The sequence below is a fragment of the Phocoena phocoena genome, chromosome 6, assembly GCF_963924675.1.
Source record: "Phocoena phocoena chromosome 6, mPhoPho1.1, whole genome shotgun sequence".
In the NCBI taxonomy this organism is placed as follows: domain Eukaryota; kingdom Metazoa; phylum Chordata; class Mammalia; order Artiodactyla; family Phocoenidae; genus Phocoena; species Phocoena phocoena.
The window spans coordinates 7,190,422-7,204,764 of record NC_089224.1 but is presented as its reverse complement, the minus strand read 5'-3'; positions in this window follow the sequence as shown (position 1 = coordinate 7,204,764).

Here is a 14,343-nt window from a genome sequence, read left to right as displayed (position 1 = left end):
GTCATGGAATCAGAGCAGGGAAAATTACCAGAATCAAATGCTTTGTGTTTTGCATCAGACAAAAATATCCAAATGCATCTCTCTCTCAATAGAGATGAGTTTTGCACAGTTGAAAGTTGAAAACAAAATTAAATTAAAATTTAAAAATGTAAAATTGAAAAAATTGTAAGAAAAGTATAAAGGACATGATAGGGGGGACCCTGTCCCTCCCATCCCCTCCCACTTCCAGGACCCCATCATTAGCTGCTTGGAGCTAGTGGCCCTGCCTTTTTCAACGTGTGTATGTGTATAAATGCATGTATTTGTTCAAAGACTGGGATGCGTACGTCATGGAGATGGCACACCAGGTAAACAGCAGCAGTTTCCTCCACTTTATACAAATACACTAGTAAAATAATACTCACGCATTATAATACCCCCAAAAGAAGTACCTCTCAGGCAGTTGGCAACCTGAGATGGGTATCATTGAGACCGAAGAACGACTCCAACCCGTATCAGAATTGCATTTTGACTACCGTGGGTTTTGTGATAAGAATGGGATGGAGGGGGCCACAGATGTTTTGGGAAGGGCAGCAAAGAGCAAGCCACACTAGTTCAAGTCAAACTTCCTAGTGCTATAGACTGAATGTGTCCCCCCCAGATTCATATGTTGAAACCTAATCCCCCGTGAGATGGTATTCAGAGGTAAGGTCTTTGGCAGGTGATTAGGTCTTAGGTTGGAGCCCTCCTGAATGGGATTACTGCCATAAATAAATAAATAGACATAAATACATAAATGCATGAATACATTTTGATAACTGAAGTCACTGGCCACCAGATATTGTCAGTATTTGCTGCTGTGTGTCTCTTTATTTTATGCTGTTAAGTGCAACAGTGTTTTGACCTTCTCAGCAATTTCCCTTGTCATCGACTCAGAATGTCTCTAATACTTTTGTTATTATTATATCAACTTATTTAAAACCTTACTATAGTCAATCACATTTCGGGCATGGCCTGCTCTCCTAAAGTTATTCTGATGCATTCTGTGCTTTTCTATTTCAGAGAAATCTCATTTCTCACATATTCAAGATTACTATAGCCCCCAAGTACCTATAATATGACATAAATTTAGGGCATTACATTTTACATGACAGTGAAGTTTTAACATAAATATTTAAGTCTTCAAAGATGGCTCACTTTGTGCAAGGAAGGAGTTAACCAGGTGTGGCGAAAGAGGACAAAAATGAAAAAAACTGTGCCCTGTCATCCAAGACTTCAGTGAGAGGAAGGCAACCGTAATCACATACAGTTCTATAATATTTTATATCTACCACTGCAACTTTGCAGAGGTCTGGAGATGCTATGTGAGCTTTGGAAATTCACATGACCATTTATAGGGATCAGGGGAGGCAGACCCCCAGGTACATTTGGTGTATTACTAACCGTAATGTACAGCAGAAGAAGTGTGTTCAAAGAGCTTAAAACAAAACCAAACCTAGTATTTTAGGAAGAGGAGAGTGATCAATTAGTACTAACCAGCTGAGTATAAAGGGAGGAATGTGATTTCAGTAGGTGTCCTCCCGGGTAGGGCAATAGCATAACCAAAAGCCTGGAAACATCCAAGTGTCTGCGGTCATGGAAGTGAATAATCTGCTGGAATTGGAGGGTAAGGTCTGAGCAATGACATAGTGGAAGAAAGGGCTGGAAAATATAGATTGCACAAAGGAGATGCTAAAATGGAGAGTTGGGACTTTTTATTTTTGTAGGCAATTGGAAATGTTCATGAACAAAGATGGAATTTCTGATCTGTGATTTGGGAAGAACTTTCTAAAGCCAATCTAAAATGTCAAACAGAAATGCAACAGATTGTAGGATAAGGAAACCAGTGAAGAGGCTACTGGAATTAGGCAAGTGAAATAAGGTGGAAATCTGAATTTTAGTATTGCTGTTGGAGTGGAAACGATAGAGGAAAGATTTGAGAGGCATTTTGGAAGTAAACCCTCTTGGGGAAAGACTGAATGTTGGCCATAAAGGTGGAGTTAAGTGTGATAAATTGGGAGATTGGGATTGACATATATGCACTAATATGTATAAAATGGATAACTAATAAGAACCTGCTGTATAAAAAAATTTTAAAAAAAAGACTCCAAATGGTCTGAAGAAGGCGTTGCTGTTATAAACAGAGAGAACACAAGTGCAGGGCAACTGACTTGGGTTGGAGGTAAGGTGGTGACGAGAGAGAGAGGATGAATCCCCTTTAGGTCAGTAGATTTAAAGTGCAGACAGGACAGTTATGTGAAGGAATTCAGCAGGTAGTTTGAAACTTAATCTAGCGCAGAGATTGGAGATAGATGCTAAGTTTACATTTCGGGAGAGTCCTCTGCATACACACGACAGAAGAAACCACAGGAATAGATCCATATACTGAGGTTGTCATGATCACTTCACACAGGGCACGGAAAATAGTATGGTCTAAAGAACTATTTGTTGAATGAGCAAGTTGATATTGATAAGTGTTCTCAAATATCCAAAAATCTCGGAGTACTTTAATAGCAAGCCTTGGATAGAGAAAGATAGCATCCTGTTGCAATGGAAAGAACCTTTCACTAAATCACCAAGGTCCTATCTATTCAGAAAAGTTTCCTCTTGCCAATCCACGTCCCTGCCAGGATAAGAAGGGCTCTATTTATCAAATAGCCTTTTTTTTTTTTAATGGATAGGCTGCAATTGGCCCTATAACTTGAGGACTCAAAACTAAAATGATACCAAACCAAGTTAAATCCTGCACTGATGGTTAAGACCCACGCAAATCCATTACCCAACCCCCAACCTGAATATTTCTCAGAATCCTTAGAAGCCCAGGTTGAGTTGCTTTCACAGCTCTCTGAGGTTGAGGGTTGCAAAGTACCTTCGGGTTATGTCTCATTGCCCTCATTTCCTCCGCCAGGATGCTGTTCCTGATACAAACGTAACTAAGCTCTGAAACAACCAAAATGGGGACTTCCCTGGAGGTACAGTGGTTAAGCCTTCACCTTCCAAAGCAGGGGGTGCAGGTTTGATCCCCGGTCGGGAAGCTAAGATCCCACATGCCTCGCAGCCAAAAAACCAAAACATAAAACAAAAGCAATATTGTAACAAATTCAATAAAGACTTTAAGAATGGTCCTCTTTAAAAATAAATAAATAAATAACTAAGATGGTACTCTTCCCTGCAGTTTCCTTGTCTTAGATTATGATGTGTTCTTAGCAGAAACGGGAAGAGAAACTCTCTCCTCACAGGCTTAGACATAATCTCTGAGGCCCTCCTGACTCTCCTCCACTGATTCTGCCCTCAGCCTCCAGCGTGTCAGTTTCCCCTCAAAGCCCTTCTCTGCATGCAAATCAGCCAGACATCCCTGGGTCACCAGCCTCACCAATTTCTCCAACAGACCCACACTCGGCTTAGGACCACCCAGCACGCCTCAGCTTCTCCAGCCAGGCACCTGCCTCATAACCTGGGGGACTAGAGTTTATTGTCTATACCAGGACACTTCTGAGAGTGCTAAAATGCTAATCCAGATGGTACTCAAGACAACAGGCGTAAACTAGGAATTGTGGTTGCTCTACCCGTGACTATAATACAATGTGATAAATGCAAAAATAAAAGTTTAAACACTTTGCAGGGGAAACATTTTAGATGCAATGCACCGATGGGTCCAAATTTGTTTCCAATCAAAAACATCTCTAAATTATTTTCCAGTCAGCATCCATGATAAAAACCATACCGTTAAGCCGCGGGTATTTGCACCAGGCTACACAGCAGAGCTCTGGCTCTGGAGGGAAATAATCTTTCAGCTTGTTGGAAATGCATTTTGTAACTTAGAATCCCTCTACAGAGGAGCGCATTTTGTAGTTTGGTCAAAACCCTAAGGAACTGTGTCTCAGAAATCTCTGGAAATATTATGGAGATATTTATTTGGCAATGATCTTAATAAAATCAAAATTACAGATAATGTTTCTCTGACTCATTTAATCTTCACAAGTGCAGGCTGAGAACATAAACGTGACTTTACTTAGAGGTCACAGGCTAGTGAGTTCTGGATATACTGGCTATAGTGACATATTTGCGCATCTGTATCTATCCAAATATATCCATCCATCCCTGAGCAGGTCTGGAAAAGGGTATGCCAAAGCAGAGGGAGCAGCAAATGCAAAGGCTGTGGGGCAAGAACAAGTTTGGCCCCTGTACCGTAGAATGGAAGCTTCAGGAAGGAAGATGACATTTTATTCACTTTTCTATTCCAAGCACCTAAAAAAGTCACTGAAGCATAAGAAAAAGTCGGTAAATATTTAAGGAATGTATGAATGAATGAACGAATGAATGAATAGGAGAACCCATAGAGGAAAATGGTCTTAGGGCTGAAGGCAGAGGTCATAGCTTGTGGATCTTGGTAGGCAGTAGTAACACAATGGGGTTCTGTTCAAGTGCAGTGGGGTGTTACGGCAGGATTTAGAAAGAGGAGTGATGTGATGTGATTTATGTTTTTAAAACAATCATTCTGACTGTTGTGTGAACAATGGACAATAGGGTGGAAGAAGAATAAAAGTAAGGAGGCCAGTTTTCAGACTTTTGAGGTTGTTCAGATGGAAAGTCACAGAGGCTTGGAAAAGGGCAGTGGCCGCAGAGATACAAAAAAATTGAATGCTCCGAGATTTTTGGCTTTAAAAACTGGGTAGATGATGGTGCCATTTACTATGACGAAGAATTTGTTTAGGAAAGAAATTCAAGTGTGTTTAGCTACTAACCTAGAAAAATATAAAAACTAGTTAAGAATAGAGGGGACTATTTGTAATAAAATATTAAGTGAAAAAAAAACCTAGTCAGAATGTATACAATAATTACAGTTGTGAAGAGGATATATTTGTATATTGAAAAAGATAAGTTTAAAATATGGTTGCATAAAGACGTTGATTTGTTGAGAATTTTGTGTTTTAAACATTTTCATTTGAAGCTTTACTCTTCCTGTTATAATATTGTTTGTGAAATATAAAAAGCAAAATTCTAGTAAAAGGCTGTAAGTCTATGAGAAAAGTCTAAAATGATTGCAATGCAGAATAAAATTTCATTATAATAAATTCATTAAAGAATGTTGTAATGGAATCTTTATGAAACCAGTAAAAGCTGTATTCCCAGGTCTTGAGATCCGAAGCAGAATTAATGTGGACATTTGGGGAGAGCGAGAAACAAAAACAAAACAAAACAAGAAAGTCAAACCCAGATTATTGACATAACATTTTACTGATAAAGTCCTCAAGAGAAGGAGATTCCATGAGCTCCCATTATAATCCATTCCATGACTTATAACCTTAATTTCTTTCTTATTTAAAAATATTTATTTTATTGAAGTATAGTTGATTTACAATGTTGCATTAATTTCTGCTGTACAGTAAAGTGATTCAGTTATACACATATATATATGTTATAACCTTAATTTCTTTAGAATTTTCCCACCTTTTTCTACCATAAGGGCCCCAGTCTCCCTATATTTCACTTCGAGGCTTTTTCTTGTTTTGCGGTCAGTGGGAATGGATTACAACTCACCGTCAGCTTCAGTGAGGAGCGCTTCATATATGTGAACACCTTTTAATTATTCCTTCTTTTGTTCAGACAGGTAAATCCTGTTACCATGCTAAGGCACGTTAAGAAGAGATCGTTCAGTAGTAATACCGCACCACATCCTTAGCTTGGCTATACTGAGAGCTCCAAATGGATTTTATACAAATGATTTCTGCATGAATGCATGTTGTTACAGTTCAACTTTCTGTGGGACCCCCAGGGAAGCAGAGCGGGTATAAACCGGTGCCTGGTGTGTATTGAAAGCCCTGAGCTTCATGTGCATGTTTTCACTTCCCTTTAAATAGCGGTTACCCTAGAACTCCACGAACTCAAAACCAACCACATCTGCCAGAAAACTTACCCACGCTTCCAATTTCCGTATAAAATAAGCTTTCCTTCTTATCCACAGCTGTTATCAAACCCGATGACCAAACTGATAAATTTTGCTGTGATCCATGCATTTCAAATGCATGAAGAACTCCCAAGGCCAGAGTGAAAATGCAAGGAGAAAATTTTCCGCAACACTTATTAAAATGTGAATGTTCTACTAATACTGTCCTTAAGGAAAAGAGCACACAGACTTGTTGGACAGAGCATTTTTCCACATAGACATGTTTATCTCTAACATTTCAGTTTTAGATCGAAAGAACACTCATCTGGAAACAAAGATCCTGACTTCACAGAAGTACAAAAGCAGAGAAAAATCTCAAATTCTTCATTTAAGCCCCTCTACAAGTGTTTCTACATCCTGTATAAACCATTTTTCTAAGAACGGGAGATTCCTTAAACATGTCTTTGGAAGATCTAAAAATGAATGCAGATCTGATTTTATTTGGAACTAATATCTTGATTCTATGCCAAAGAACAGATCTGATTAAATGAAGTAATTGTATTTCTTTAATGTAAGTGTGAGGTCTTACTTAAGGGGTCTCTGAATACAAAATCTATGCATGATTGCATGCGTGTATATATATTAGCAAATGTGTTTGGTACTTGTCAGCATGAATGTTATGCTAAGATGTTAGTGTTTTGGACAGTAACTCCCCAAGTTAGCAAGCTGAAGTCGAATGCCTGAATTTATCTATGTAAAGTTGAATGAACTTGATCCAAGCCTTCGTGGGGCCCTAGGCAAAGCCAGATGTTCATATCCTTAGGCAAATTTCTGTACACCGCCCACCTGAAGGTACTGAGAAATATGGGAAGGAAAAGAGCAAAATTTCTTAAGATAAGCTTCGGGATCTTGCAGACGTGAGTCTGGGGAAAGCAGCTGGCAATGCTTTGTAAACTGAACACAAGATGTATCCTGACCATTTGCCGTTAACCGTGGTGCTCAAAACGAGACATTTTAAACAGAATATGAGTGAGATTTTCAGAGAAATACTGTCTTCTTTGCACCAAGTTTTGCTCCACGTTGCGGTCGGTTTTTCACATTTTGCCACCTAGTGGACAACCTGAAAACTACAAGATTCCCCTCCCCCCACCCAATGATTAATTTCCATACCCTCCAGGAAGAATTGCCCTGAGTCAACCTAGAGCAAGGATTTTGTTTGTTTTGTGCATTGGTGCTCCTGGAACAGTGCCTGGCACTTAGTAAGCCATCAGTAGATAGCTGTTTAATAAAGGATCAGTTACCACTGGACGTCATTGCTCTGTGTAGACAGATATCCAGGTGTTTCAACTTGATATAAGCACCTACCCCTCCTTCACCCCAACTGCTCCAAATAAAACTAAATTTACCCTGGAAAATGCCCTTTCTCCTTTGACTAAAAACCATGACTGGCTTTCTTCTTGCTTTAGGCTGTGATACTTCTTATTCCCTTTTTTGTTACCAAAAATTATTAAACCCATTTAGCCCTCTTTTTATAAAAAGAATACATATGCAGATGTATAAATATGTTTTTCTTTTTCAAAATAACATTCCATGCTTCTACTTCAATGAGACTAAAGTGTTAATGATTCTTAAACATATTTCTCCTGGCGTAAAGATTGGTAATTTAAAAAAGCAGAATAACTTTTAAATTCAGTATTCCTCTAATGTCTTTTTGATTTTTCAGACTGTCTTTTGCAAATATTTTAAAAAGCAAAACATATGACTATGTTTTAGTACCTTAACATTTAGGCTAAAAAAATTCATAGGTAATCTGCCTCAAATTTCTTTCTCAGGAGAATTAATTTCCATTCTGAAATCAGCAAAATAAGTATACATATAACACAGACTAGTAGTTCATTAAAAGAACTTATTCTTTTTGTTTTCAAATCAGGCTGATCTTAGGTTGACAATATCCTAACATGTTTTCATAATATATTGTTGAGATACAAAGCTTGTTTTCTTTTTTAGCTGAAAGCATGTATATTCATTATGTAAAACTCATTTATGTTACATACTTGAAAAGTGGAAGTTGCAATGCAGCTGCTTTCTAAGGTGATTTTTGCCCCTCTTAAAAAGGTTTAAGTAGTATTTTTATAAGTAAAATCATTTCTTACATATTTGAGTGACCGAGTATAACATCAGATGCACATACAAAATAACATATGCAAGAAAAACAAAGTTTAGAATAACATTTAAATTATTTTTTAGTGTATGTGAAATAATTTGTTTTTCTCATCTCTGTCGCAGGGTCAAGGTCTATAGCATTTATTGGAACCAGCTATTTCTCTCATTTTCATAAGGTCCCAGGAGGCAATAGTCATACATTGTTACTTCAGCCTTCAAAGAGGCAAAGCAGTACAGAGCCCTGTACTGTAATAGACAACACAAAACAGTCCCAATTTCAGTTGCTGTTATACTGACAAGTCTCCTTCAGGTAAGAGATGGAAACATTCTTTTATCATTATAAGGTTAGTGACAATTTTAATGGAATAAAAAGATTATTCTTACTGCATCGGGGATAGAAGTTCGGGGTGTGGGTATGGGGGGGGAGATGTCTTTTCCCTTTTATGTTTGTGTTGTTCAGAAATTCTCTTTAATTGGTTTAAATCTAGCTCATAATCTCAACATTACTACTGACAATCAAAGCTATTGAGGACACATTACTTATAGAGCCTGACCAAAGAATTCAATGTACATATTTTTTTTAATTAAAAGAAGATAAGTAGTTGATTTTCTACCTGAGAGGTTTTGTCTTTTAACAGCAATAATTAGTATTCCTTGCATTTGCTCTATCATTGTGACTAGAGATATTCTAAATTTGGCTTATTCGCCTCAAACACACAGTGTGTAACATTTTTAAAGCAAATAAGAGTTTCAAAATTCACTTTTCCTGCCTGATATGCATGACTTATGTGGGAAAAGATAGTGAAGATCACACAAACGCATATTCACATAGAGAAGTTACGGAAATTAGAAAGAAAGAGGGAAAGGAACCCCAACAAATATCTCTAAAGTTGTTGAAAGTCTTTCAAATAGACAATTCCTTCAGATTTTATATTTTGATATAAGTTGCTGTTTAAACAAAAAGTCCTCTCATTTGGGAGAGAGGTTTTTTAAAGACAAAAATAAATCAAGAAAAGAATTAATACAATATGTGCTTAAACTAAACGACTTCTGTTTTGTTGTAAAATACATATAACATAAGTGAATTATGTTTCATAAAAGTGTAAAATTTATAAATGACAGTTTCATATGGGCAGAGATGAAATGTATGTAAATTATGTTTTAATATGTTAATGTTTTATAATCTAGGAAGATTATACACCATTTTAATCTTGCTTTTTAATGATTTCTTGCAAATATTCATTCACTACTTTTCAATCCACACCTAGGAATTAAGAAGAAAAACCTGTTGAAACCAAAGAGTTAGTTGTTATTTCTTGGTTTAAATGGGGCAACTTCTGATTTCATAGAGGAGAACTTATTATGACAATTTCTAAAACACAGTGACCGTGTTTTTAGCGTTTTGTGTGCATGCCAGATAGTTAAAAAACATTTTGCTTCAAAATAACTGTGTATGTTTAAAAAGCCAAAGGTACTATTTTTTCTGCAAAGTCAAGTTGTATAATCAAACAGCATCAGCTTAGAATGACTGTGGAAACGACTAAAAGGACTACATTTTACTAAATCAGAGATGGATTTTCTTCATTGTAACTGTTCTCATAAGAATTATGTGAGCATTTTGTATGTGGTTGTCTTAAAATGTTACGTGCATCTTTTTAAACACTCTTTTAGTTGCCTTTTTCCTTTCACTTTAACCGTTCTGGCGCTTGACGAGCATAAACCGTACCAGGTCCCTTTCAGCGAAGACTCCAAACAGAATAAAAGCCATTTAGGGTCTTGAATACATTAGAGTAAAATATTTATGAATGAAGGAGGGTTGTCTCCTTCTGAGCTTTGCCGCGTCGGACCTTTCCTGAATCTTCTCATTAACATCTTCTGTGACCTCCACCAGAACTGGGCGAATCCCGTGGCCTTAGGAGAGTCTGATCGCCTGGGGGTGGCGGCGGTGAGGTTTGGGTGGGGATGGCGGAGGGAGTGTCTCTCCAGGCCCCTCTCCATCCACTTCTAGGTGTGTGCGTCGTGTGTGTGGTGTGTGTGTGTGTGTGTGTGTGTGTGTGCGCGCGCGCGCGCGCGCTATAAACAAGAGGCACAGCAGGGAAGCAGGGCGCAACTCCTTCAAGATTCCAAACCTCATCCCCGAAGAGCGTTAAGGCCTGACTGTCGCATCCTGGTCTCTCCATCTTCCCACCGGTGCCCGGAGATGCGCGCTTCTCCCGCATCCCTGCCTCCGGGACGGGGTGGGGGCGATGGGGGTGGGTTCGAGATTCCACACCTGAGCGAGGGACAGGAGTCGCACTTTCCGCCCTGTCTGGTTCCAGACCGTGTCCACGTCTCTCTCTCTGGAACCAAATGGACCACAGAGTTGGAAGAAATAGGGCGACTCGTAAAGGGGGACAGCCCCTTGCCCCAGTCTCAAGGGAAAATCTCCCCGAAACATGGATGCCTGACTTCAGTTGAACTCTTGGCAATCTTAGTCGCGCGCTTTTGTCCGGAGATGGTTATAAAATGAATTTTCGAATCCCTGGGTTGGTAAAGGAACCGGGAAGGGTCAGGCCAGCATCCAAGGAACTCATCAGGTGTCCCGCGGCCCCGCCGGAGGCCTGCCCGGCAGAGGCGTTCGCTTCGTGATCCCGGGAGGCCGCCGCCAGCCTCGGTGCTGCAGCTGCTGTGGACGGTGGTTGTAAAAAAAGAAAAAAACAGAAAACAAAAAACAAAAACAGTATATTTGCAACCGGATGGAACCGTCTCGCTGCTTCACAGAGAGCGAGGTTTGGCCGCTTGCCTGGCGCTGGGGCTAAGGCCACAGCCGCTGTTGGGTTCCGCAGGAGTTCACATCTTAAAATAGATGATCACGGATAGTTCTTCCCCTAGGCAAAAGCTCCCCACTCGCCCTCCCCGCCCGCCATCATCAAGGCAATTGGCGTTGAACTCTAGGGCGACTGGTTCCGACCATCGGCGCGGGACTTGCATCCCGAGCTGGGTCTAGAGCCACGGGGCCCGCGGGCGACACGTCCAGAAGTGGAAATGCCTTCAGTGAACCGAGGGCTTTGACACTGAATCGAACGAAGCAGGAAGAACTGCCATCTCCGCGCCCTGGAGCTGTGAGCACCGGCGTGAAGGCCTGGGAGAGGCGTGCGGGTTGCAGGATCTCCCTCCGCCCTGTGCTGCGCGGTGCTGCCTTAACTCCGCGCAACCCCCAAGTACCGTCCAACCATCCAGGTTCACGGCCAGCTTGTGTCACCGGTGCATATATCACTGTCAGCTCGGACAGAGCGGGCACAGCTATCTCACTCGTCCTGACCACGCCGGCTCTAGGCTGGTTCACTGCCCGGGCTCTGCGCGAAATGCCCCGACCCGCGGTATTTGCCCTCAGACTTCCCATCCGCGTCTCCTGGGTTCTAAATACGCGCTTGCACTTTATCAGACAGGCAAAGGGCGCGGGGAGATGGTTCTAGCAACCGACCGCCTCAGCACGCCAGGGCCTGATTGCTGTCCAGCAGTCAGAGAGCCCGAGAGCGCATCATCAGATATCGTTTTGTGCACGGGGAAGCCTGAGCCCATCAAGGTTATAGTGACATTCTCAAGGTCACGTAAAGCTCTAGGAAAACTGCTGCTTGATCCTAAGTCCCTTGATTCCCGCTATCACTGCCTGGTCCCTCCACCGTCCAGCCTCTCAAGTTCATTGTTTTAGAGATAGCAGGATGTAAGGATGCTTGTAAAAGGGGAACACTGTTTGCAGTCATTGCAATGGATCAGTATAATTTTCAGTGTGACATTTCCAGTTATCATCCCAGGAATGTACTTCAGATCTTTCCTCATTCTACTTCACAAATTCAGATACGAGGAATGTCTGGCGATCTTAGATATCAGGGTGCTAGTCACCCAATTCACCTCCCCACCGCTTTGGCCCCCGGGCAGTGGTTTCTGGGCGCCCATCAAAGCCACAAAGAGGAATTCTGAGCAGAGCCAGAGGACTGGGGAGGTGGGCGACCAGGAGTGGGCGCGGGCGCAGGCGCAGTGAAATGCCAAGCGAGGCGAGTGGTCAGGCAGTCAGCTTTCACCTTCCCACAAGCTATTAGGGAAGGGACTGGTTTTCGTCCAGCAAACTCTGCCCTTAGGCGTTCTGGACTTGACGCTCCCGTGACTATTTCTCACTATTCGCATTAATTGTTTTAGCAAAGTACACATACACCCCTCCACACTTTGAGAAAGGCGAACCATTTCAGATTCTTTGTCCCTGTGGCTTTATTTATTTATTTATTCATCCATCCATCCATTCATTCATTCATTTAAATCTGTGTTGAAAAGTTGGTAGTCCCCCAAAGCATTTATTTCTGAAGAGGCCACAGTGATGATCTCTTCCCTTTTATTCTCATTCAAATGACTCTCTCTCTCTCTCTCTCTCTCTCTCTCTCTCTCTCTCTCTCTCTCTCTCTCTGTTTTAGTCCAACAGTAGAAGAGAGAGAACCCCCAACCTTCAACTGTCAACTGTTTTCCAAACACGAGATTAATGTTCCCCAGGACTCAGTGGTAACGTGACCTTTCTGTTTTCAGATGTGTTTTTCAACATGTAATCGTTTGTTTGTTATGTCTCCCGGTGTGGACTCAGGAAAGCTGGGGGAAGGGCTGTGGCTTGCCGGGGGGGAAAATGGATTTGGAGCCTGTTTTTGTTCCCTCCTCAACACAGGAAAGTGCAGAGCATTTTATTTTTATTTTCCAGAAGATAATCCCCTAGAAAAAAAGAACCCACCATACTGGTCCTGAAAAGAAATCTGAGCATGTGATGAGCAGCTATTTAAAAATAGCATATCTCCAAACAAAAAGCTAAAATATTTTTCTTTTAAGTGAGGGGGACTTCTGGGGTTTCCAGTAATCCTTTTCTTGATCTAGGTAGTTACATAAGATGTATAGTTTTTAATAATTTATCAAGCTTTTTGCGTATGATTCATGGCCCTTTTTAGATAGTTATACTTCCATTAAGTTTTAAACATCTAAGATGTAGGAAACCTCTGGTATATGTGTACGTCACTAGACCTTCTAAAACTTATTTCTAATAAATTTCCAAACCAATATATTTGTTAAACTGTATTAAGAAACTTACCAGTGACTTGATTTCTAAGTAATAGGTTCTAAATCAGATTGAGAACAATGTACTTGAATTAGTTATTAGAAAACCAGCATAAAAATCGGATGACTTTCTAATATAGTAAAATATCAAATAAGCAATGAGAGTTTAAATCTTGTCTTAAGAGAATTGCTAAAGAAACGAAATAGCTATTTGGTTAAAAAAACAACAACCAGACTTCATACTTTAAAACGGTATTTAATTGTTTGAGACGAACTCTTATTAGAAAATGCTTTATCCCAAAGGAGAATTTTAAGAAGCATCTCAGCTATACTCAAAAGTGAATTTCTGTCACTAGAAAGAGGCCAGTTTGAAATGTAATTTCCCTCCATAAAATATTATTAGGCTGCTTTCCTGGTGGGTGACGATTTCACCAAGAACCAAAGACTAAATTGTTCTCCCCACTTAATCAATAGTTTTATTGCTGGCATCAACCCCACTTATGACCCAATGCTGCCTTCCACGCCTTATTTCTTCCTCACTCTCATCATCCCTTTCCTACTCACCCTAAATTTTCTGCTACCCCGTTCAGTCAAAGAAAAAATCGTGATTCCCAATCTAGGAAGTGATTTTCCGACAAATGGCTTTGTTGTTGACTCCACGCCCCCCAAATCCCTTCTCTCTCTCTCTTTCTCTTTCTCTCTCTCTCTCTAATCGACCCTTCGTTCCCAGGAACGATGGCTGAGCCCGCACTGCCCACACCGAGGCTTGCTGCTGCCTTACTTTACAGGCCCTTCCGCGGTTTTATGATTGGTTGCTGTGGTTAGAATGTTTATAGATAATAAGCAACGAATCCGTTTCTTGCCTAATGAATTGCCCCAACCGCGCACCAGCTGATCGCCCGTAACTAGCTCCAGGACCGAAACTAGCCAACTTCGCCGCCGCCCCAAATCAAAGCCGAGTACCCCAAGGTCAGCAGAGGCGTAGTTCCCATTTCCCAGTTCCCCTGCCCCGCAGCCCACCTCCACGGGGGCTCTGCTTCACCCGTTCCTCTCCCCACCGGTAGAAGGGATGAATTCCAATGAACGGAGGCTTTCTTGGCGTCTGAAAAGCTGGCCGCAGATCGGGGGCCTGGGCGCACGCACTCCGGGGACAGTAGCACTCTGTCCGCAGCAGCTGTAACGTGGCCGCACCGGCCCCTCTGTCTTCG